The sequence below is a fragment of the Sapajus apella genome, unplaced genomic scaffold (genome assembly GCF_009761245.1).
Source record: "Sapajus apella isolate SASKATOON/1434 unplaced genomic scaffold, GSC_monkey_1.0 scaffold25, whole genome shotgun sequence".
Classification (NCBI taxonomy): domain Eukaryota; kingdom Metazoa; phylum Chordata; class Mammalia; order Primates; family Cebidae; genus Sapajus; species Sapajus apella.
Window position 1 is genome coordinate 26,836,778 of NW_022436965.1, and position 7,780 is coordinate 26,844,557.

The following is a 7,780-nucleotide window of genomic DNA, read 5'->3' on the forward strand; positions in this document are numbered from 1 at the left end:
GCTTTCATTTGGTGATTTTGGCAAGGGTTTAAGGAAGCAGGCTTTGCTCCAGATTGAATGCTGCCAGGAAGTGGGGGTACTACTATGATTGGGTATCTTTTATATATCTCTTGCATAGTGACGATAGGCGAGAGAGGTACTAAAGCTGTAATTGATCAAGAAGTAGCAGCTATAGTACTGGTATAAAGATAGATACATTGACTTGTCTCTATCCTGGAACAGAACAAACCCTTGCATGTGGGGTCCTAATTAGGGAAAAGGAATCAGGCTGGCTGGACGAAGGGAAGCAAAAGGAGAAAGCAGATAAGCCGTAAGTCTGCCTTTCTTCGAGGTCCAGGACGCATAGCCCTCCTGTGCAAATAACTCACAATCTTCCTGTGCCTAGCTATCACAGACCCTCAGCTGATAGAAAAATGGAATTTAGCTCACTGCAACCTTGGCATTATTAGTACTGCACAAAGCCCTCTTTTGCACACAACATAAGCACCATTCTACAAAATTCCCAGCAAGCCTTTGTGTCCTGCCAGTCAGCTTCTCTCTTGCGGACTTGCCTGTTGCTCCCTTGCAATGTATTTTCATACTTTCTCTAATAACTTGCTTTTCTTTACCTACAACTATCTTGGTAAATTCTTCCTACCACCAGTGTCACCAGCCCACAAAGTTGCTGATCATGTGCAACATTGTATAAATGTTTGAATAATCTTTCAAAAGAGTGCCAAGACCACACAATGGAAAAAGGACAATCTCCTCAACAAATGGTGTTGGGAAAACTAGATATCCACATGCAAAAGAATGAAGGTGGACCCTCACCTTGGACCATATACAAAAAATAACTTCAAATAAAGATCTAAAAATATAACATTCTAAAAAGAAAACATAGGGGAAAAGCTTCATGGCCTTAAATTTGACAAAACTTTTGAAACAGGTAAGGGTCAATGATCTCGTTGTCTAAGGTGTTATCTGAGCTTATTGTCTCATGACTGAGAAAATTAAGAAGCGTGGCCACAAAGAGTAAGGTTGAAGCGAAAGTTTAATAAGCAAAAGAAGAAAGCTCTCCACAGTGTAGAGGGGAGCCCAAATGAGGTGCCGTTTTTACAGTAAAATTCAAAAGCTATTACAAGAAACTCCTCTCATCTCTATAGCTGTTTGAGCAGTCTCTTATGAGTAAAGCTGTCCGTGCAACTCCCCTTATCTTCTGCCGCTATGGGTAAGTCCCTAGACAAGCACAAAGCATGGCTTCTCTTGTTTATATCACTGCGGGTTTGTTTTAGGTAAGCCCTCCTCCCCGCTGTGCAAGTTCCCCAGGTTGCTCTATTTTGCTTGTAGCTGTGATTTTTCAGCTGCTTCTCCGAGGACTAGCCTTAGCTGTGTACTTAACTGGTTTTTCCTTTTCTTGTCCCTCAATTTCTTGGATAAAATACGAAAAGCACAAACAACAAAAGAAAAAAAAAAAAATTGTGACTTTTTCATTTTTTTTTTTTTTTTTTTTTAAGACAGAGCCTTGCTCTGTCGCCAGGTGCCAGGCTGGAGTGCAGTGGTGCTCTTGGCTCACTGCAACCTCTGCCTCCCGGGTTCAAGCAATTCTCCTGCCTCAGCCTCCTGAGTGGCTGGGACTACAGGTGCATGCCACCATGTATTTGTATTTTTAGTAGAGATGGGGTTTCACCATGTTGGCCAGGATGGTCTCAATCTCTTGATCTCATGATCCACCCGCCTCGGCCTCCCAAAATGCTGGGATTACAGGTGTGAGCCACCGCGTCTGGCCTATATCAAACTTTAAAATGTCTGCATATCAAGCAAAACAGTCAATAGAGTGAAAAGGCAATGTATGGAATGGGAGAAAATAATTGCAAAGCATATATCTGATAGGTTAATATCCAGAACATATTTAAAAAAAAAAAAAAAAAAAAACTCCTACAACTCGGCAACAGAAAAACAAGTAACCCAATTTTTTAAAAACTGGGCAATGGACCTGAATAGACATTCCTCTGAAGAAGATATACAAGAGGCCAGAAAGCATAGGAAAAGATGCTCAAATTGCTAATCATTAAAGAAATGCAAATCAAAGCTACAGTGATATATCATCTTACATTCATTAGGATGGCTAGTGTTTTTTTCAAGCACAGAAAATAAGTTTTGGCAAGAATGTGGAAAAATTGGAACCCCTGTTCATTGCTGAAGGGAATGTAAAATGGTGCAGCCACTAGGGAAGACAGTATGGAGTTTTCTCAAAAGATTAAAAATAGAATTACCACATAATCCAACAATCTCACTTCTAGGTTATATAGCCAAAAGAATTAAAAGTGGGATCTCAAAGATATCTGGGGAAAGGGATCCTGATTGCAGGGGACAAGGAGGCAGTGGGAAGCAGGAAATTGGAGGCAGTGGGTGTAGACTCATCTTTCAAGACAAAAAGAAAGAAGAGACCATACCCAAAGCAAAGTGTGAAAGAGGGAGGTGTTTCTCTTTTCTACAGGAAAGGTTGTGGGCATATTAGAAGAGAGAAAACAATTAAAGATACAGGAGAAAAGAAGTCCTTGAGTTATTTAAGGGGTGGGATGGGATCCAAAGCCAGGTGGACGATTACCCTTTTCCATGGTAACCAGAGGAAAAAAGAAAATAATGGGCAGGGATGGAGGGAGGCTCAGGAGTTTGGTGGCAAGAAGTTAAAGGCGTTCTCTTCTGATGGCTTCTATTTTCTGGGTGAAATAAAAATCTAGTTTTTATGCTGTGAGGATAGAGCTGTGAGAAGAATAGCCCGTTTGAGGACAAATTGCCTGAAGAGAGTGGCGAGTATGTGAGTATTCTCTGCAGAGCATGTATTTGGAAGCTGACCTGCAGGAACAGGCTGCTGAGGGCCTAGTCAGTGTTCAGATCATAAATATAAAAGACATGTGTGTAGTAAAGGGTTAACTGTGCAGGCTGTGTTTGCTCAAGCCCTGTAAAGAAGGACCTGTCTTTGGGAGGACTGGCCCTTGACCAGCTCCTTCTGCCACACGATATGTTTGACTAGATGTGCTAACAGGGTGACTATGGTAAAGCCTGTTTCTATATGCCTGAGGCCCTGGGCCATGCTGCATCAGTTTCACCTCTGGGAGGCAGGAAATTGAGTAGGTAAGGTCAGCTATGCAGATGATGCATGCCCATGTAACTGGCCCCCAATAAAAACCCAAGGCTTGAGTGAGCTTCCCTCTCAGCAATACTTCACACATGTTGTCATACATCATTGCTGGGAAAATTAAGCACACCTCTGTACAAATTCTTCAGGTAGGCCATACCTGGAAGTTTGCACCTGGCTTCTCTTGAACTTCACCCCGGGCCTTTTCCCTTTGCTGAATTTTAATCTGTATCCTTTCTCTCTAATAAACCATAACTTTTTATATCAGCTCTTCTGAGTTCTGTGAATCCTCCTACTAAATAAGTGAGCCTGAGGATGATCTTGGTGACTGCCAATACAGCTATAATATTGAATAACTGGAGACAAGGAATAGATTGGTTAAGTGGGTTGTTTCATCAATTCTATCACTGAAATATTAGGCAACTACTAAGTAACACAGCCATCTATGCTAGCTGTATCAGAAAGTTTTAAAAAAATAATGTTTTATTTTTTATTGTCGTGGGTACATAGTAGGTGTACATATTTATGGGGTACACGAGATGTTTTGATACAGGCATGCAATGTGTAATAACCACATTACAGAAAACAGGGTATCCTTCCCCTCAAGCATTTATCTTTTGTGCTACAAACAATCCAATTACAGTCTTTTAGTTATTTTATTTTATTTTATAGAGACGTGGTTTCACCGTGTTAGCCAGGATGGTCTCGATCTCCTGACCTCGTGATTCGCCCGCCTCAGCCTCCCAAAGTGCTGGGATTGCAGGCGTGAGCCACCGCACCTGGCTCTTTTAGTTATTTTTAAATGTACAATTATACCGTTATTGACTATAGACACCCTGTTGGGTTATCAAATACTAGGCCTTATTCTATTTTTTTTTTGGTAACAATTAATCATCCTCACCTCCTCCTTAACCACAACTACCCTTCCCAGCCTCTAGTAACCATCCCTTCTATCTCCCTGAGTTCAATGGTTTTGATTTTTAGATCCCATAAATAAGTGAGAACGTGATGTTTGTCTTTCTGTACCTGGCTTATTTCACTCACATAACGATCTACAGTTCCACCCATGTTGTTGCTAGTGACTGAATCTAATTCTTTCTGTGGCTGAATAGTGCTCTGTCACACATATGTGCCACATTTACTGTATCCACTCATCTGTCGATGGACACATAGGTTGCTTCCTTATCTTGGCTACTGTGAGCAGTGCTGCAGCAAACATGGGCATGTAGATACCTCTTCGGTACACTGATTTCTTTTTTTTGGGATATATACCTAGCTGTGAGATTGCTGGATCGTACGGTTATATCATGCAGTTTTAAAAAGCTGGTTTACAAGTAGAAATGTATGAGCACATTTACTTTAAAAATACATATTTGTATGGATATATATGAAAAATGTTGAAAGATATGTAATACATCAAACCATTGACTGGTTATTTCTGGGAGCCGGCATTAGGAGAGAGACTTACATGAAATGCATTATGCACTTCTTCTTATATAGTTTTTACTTATCTGTTTCAACTAGTATTATTAAAATTCTTCACCATTAACAATAATAGATGCTTATATTCGGGGAAAGAGGGGAAATGTAAGGGCTTATTTACTGACATTTTATAGTATCCTTAGAAGTGAGATTTCCCTTCTCAATTCCCTAAAATTACTGCATGAGTTCCTTCAAGGATACGAGTAAGAGACACATCTCAATTGTCATTGAATGCCCACAGAGGCTGGCTGAGTAAGTATCTAACTGGCGACAGAACGAGACTCCGTGTCAAAAAAAAAAAAAAAAAAAAAAAAAAAGCCTCAATATGTATCCTCTGAAGTAGATTTAACAGCTTCTGTATTTAGGATTTTAGCCACTAGGTGGCATTATTTGCCTTTTTGTAAGCTCTGTTTTCTCTGCACTTGTCTTGAAAAAAGGAAAAGTGATTATAGAAGCCCTGCAAGAGAACGATCGGGATGTTAGGCCCAAGTAAGGATTTACAGAGCTGGGTTGCTTTCCTGTCAAGGAAAGGAGAAGGGGCTCTCTGTCTTAAGATTAGTAGCTACACATATACACACACACACACACACACACACACACACACACACAAACACACAGCCACAATTTTTTATCACCATTGAAACTGCAATCTTGATGAATATTGAGCAAGCAAAATTTTCTTATAATTGCTAAGAGATCGTCAAGTACGTGATGGCTCACTTGTTTGAGAAGGTACTCATTTTATCTAACTTGACTGATCGCGTGAGGATACACACGACCCAGTCTTCTCACTCTGGTTGCTTCCCAAAACTTGTGGCCTTCTAGAGCATAGTCACAGATATGATTTATAATTATCATCTATAGAACATTTACTGTAAGTGCAGATCTCTGCTGAGCAATCACAGAGAGATTTGCCCTCTTTTGTCCCATCACCTCATCATGGTCCAAAGACAAATTCCTCTTTCTATTAATATTTCCAGCATTGGCCGGGAGCAGAGTCTCACGCCTATAATCCCAGCACTTTGGGAGGCTGAGGTGGGTGGATCACCTGAGGTCAGGAGTTTGAGACCAGCCTGGCCAACATGGTGAAACCCTGTCTCCACCAAAAATACAAAAATTAGCCGGGCATGGTGGCAGGCACCTGTAATCCCAGCCTCTCCTTCTAAGATACGCTGGGGCAGGAGCCAGTTCATAATATTTGGGCCATGCTCTCAGTTCTTTTTTTGACTCAGGGAGAAACTGGTAAACAGAGAATCAGATGAGTGGGGCGAGGGAGACCACAGATGTTCCCCATTCCACATCAAGGTTTGCCAAGTGATGTTTTGCACAAACCCTCTCCCTCCATTCTTCCCCAGACAGACAAAATGCAGGGAATGGCATGGGTCCCCTCACCCAGTGTCACAACCTTGGTGAGCTTTTGCTGCCTGCACTTAGGCCAGCGTGTTATAGTGGAAAGAGCTCTGGACTTGCATGCACAAGCCCCAGATTTAAGCTTTGCTTCTGTCATGTAGTAGTTGAATAACTTTGGCCCAGCCAGTTAAGCTCTCTGAACTTCTGTGCCCCTATCCAAAATAGTCAAGGCCAATCATGCCTCCTCTAACATTCCCTAAAGGATTTTTGAACTAGAAAAATCAGAAATCCTATCAACTTTAGGTCAGTCCACAGATTATTTCCAAATCCTTTAAAATGTCATGCCAACAAACATAACTCCTTACCACCAAATATGTCCCCTTCTTTCTCTCGGATGTTTCAAACCACATGTTAAATTGACAGCACAAACAAAATACTTCGGAGGCTGAAACAAAGAAACAATTCATTTTAGCTGGAGGAAGCTGAGAAAAATTCTCAGAATAGGTGGCTCTAAACTGGGTCTTTTTCACAGGTGAAAGAAATGAGGGGAAAGGGCCTGGAAAGGGTGGTAGAAAGAGCGATGAGGCAAAGGTGGCAGAGACATGAAGGCTAAGACACTTGTTTTATTCAATGTGCCCGGCACGTCTAGACAAAAAGGAGAATTTGTTTTGAGACTTTGCAAGCTGTCCTGAAACATGTGTTCAGTCACCCTGGCCACATCCGCCATTATGGTGGCCACAGAGTCAAAGCACTGTCATGGGCAGGGCTCCTGCAGTCTCGTGTCCTTGTCCCTCACAGGCTTCATGTTCACAGCCTTCTCACAGAGGATCTCAAATTCCCTTACTGGGACGACAGGGGTACTCCATGGACAAGTCCCACCTGCTTCTATATCTTCAGGCTATCAAACATTAAGACTGCCTCCAATCCAAAATGATATTCTCAGAGCAGATGACTGCAGGAAGGACTTGTAAATGCTCCTAAAAAGAAGCAGTGTCCACTAGGCACCAGCATGAGTCTACCAAGAATGGTCTTGCCCTGATAGTCTGGTTTTTTTGTTTGTTTGTTTGGTGGTGGGTTTTTTAAATTTGTCTTTTGATGGGGTGAATAGACAGGCAGATTGAATGGTCTTGCCCTGATAGTCTGTTTGTTTTTTGTTTGCTGGTGGGTTTTTTAAATTTGTCTTTTGATGGGGTGAATAGACAGGCAGATTAAATGGTCTTGCCCTGATAGTCTGTTTGTTTGTTTGTTTGTTTGCTGGTGGGTTTTTTTGTTTGTTTGTTTTTTGACAGGGTGAATAGACAGGCAGCTTGGGGAAATTTTCATATACTGGTACCCCTAGGTTTCTGGACAGACCTCCTTGTGGACAAGGGAGACAATTATAAACTCAATATGAGAACAGTCAACTACCCAGCCTGACCAACACGGTGAAATCCCATCTCTACTAAAATTACAAAAATTAGTTGGGCGTGGTGGCAAGCACATGTAATCTCGGCTACTTGGGAGGATAAGGCAGGAAGATAGATTAAACCCAAGAGGCGGAGGGTGCAGCGAGCCAAGATTGTGCCATTGCACTCCAGTCTGAGTGACAGAGCAAGACTTTGTCTCAAAAAAAAAAAAAAAGAGTGAGAGAGAACAGTCAACTAGGGTGGTAATTGGTTAAGCAATTATATCAAAAGAGTATGACTCAGATAAATAGCAATCAAGAAACATTTCTTTTGAGGTAGAGCGCCACCCAAATTTCTTTTATCTGCTTTATTCAACTTTTTAAAAAAGTAATTTTGATTGGGGCACAAAGACATGCTTACCTAATGTGCGTGTGTCACAAGCTGC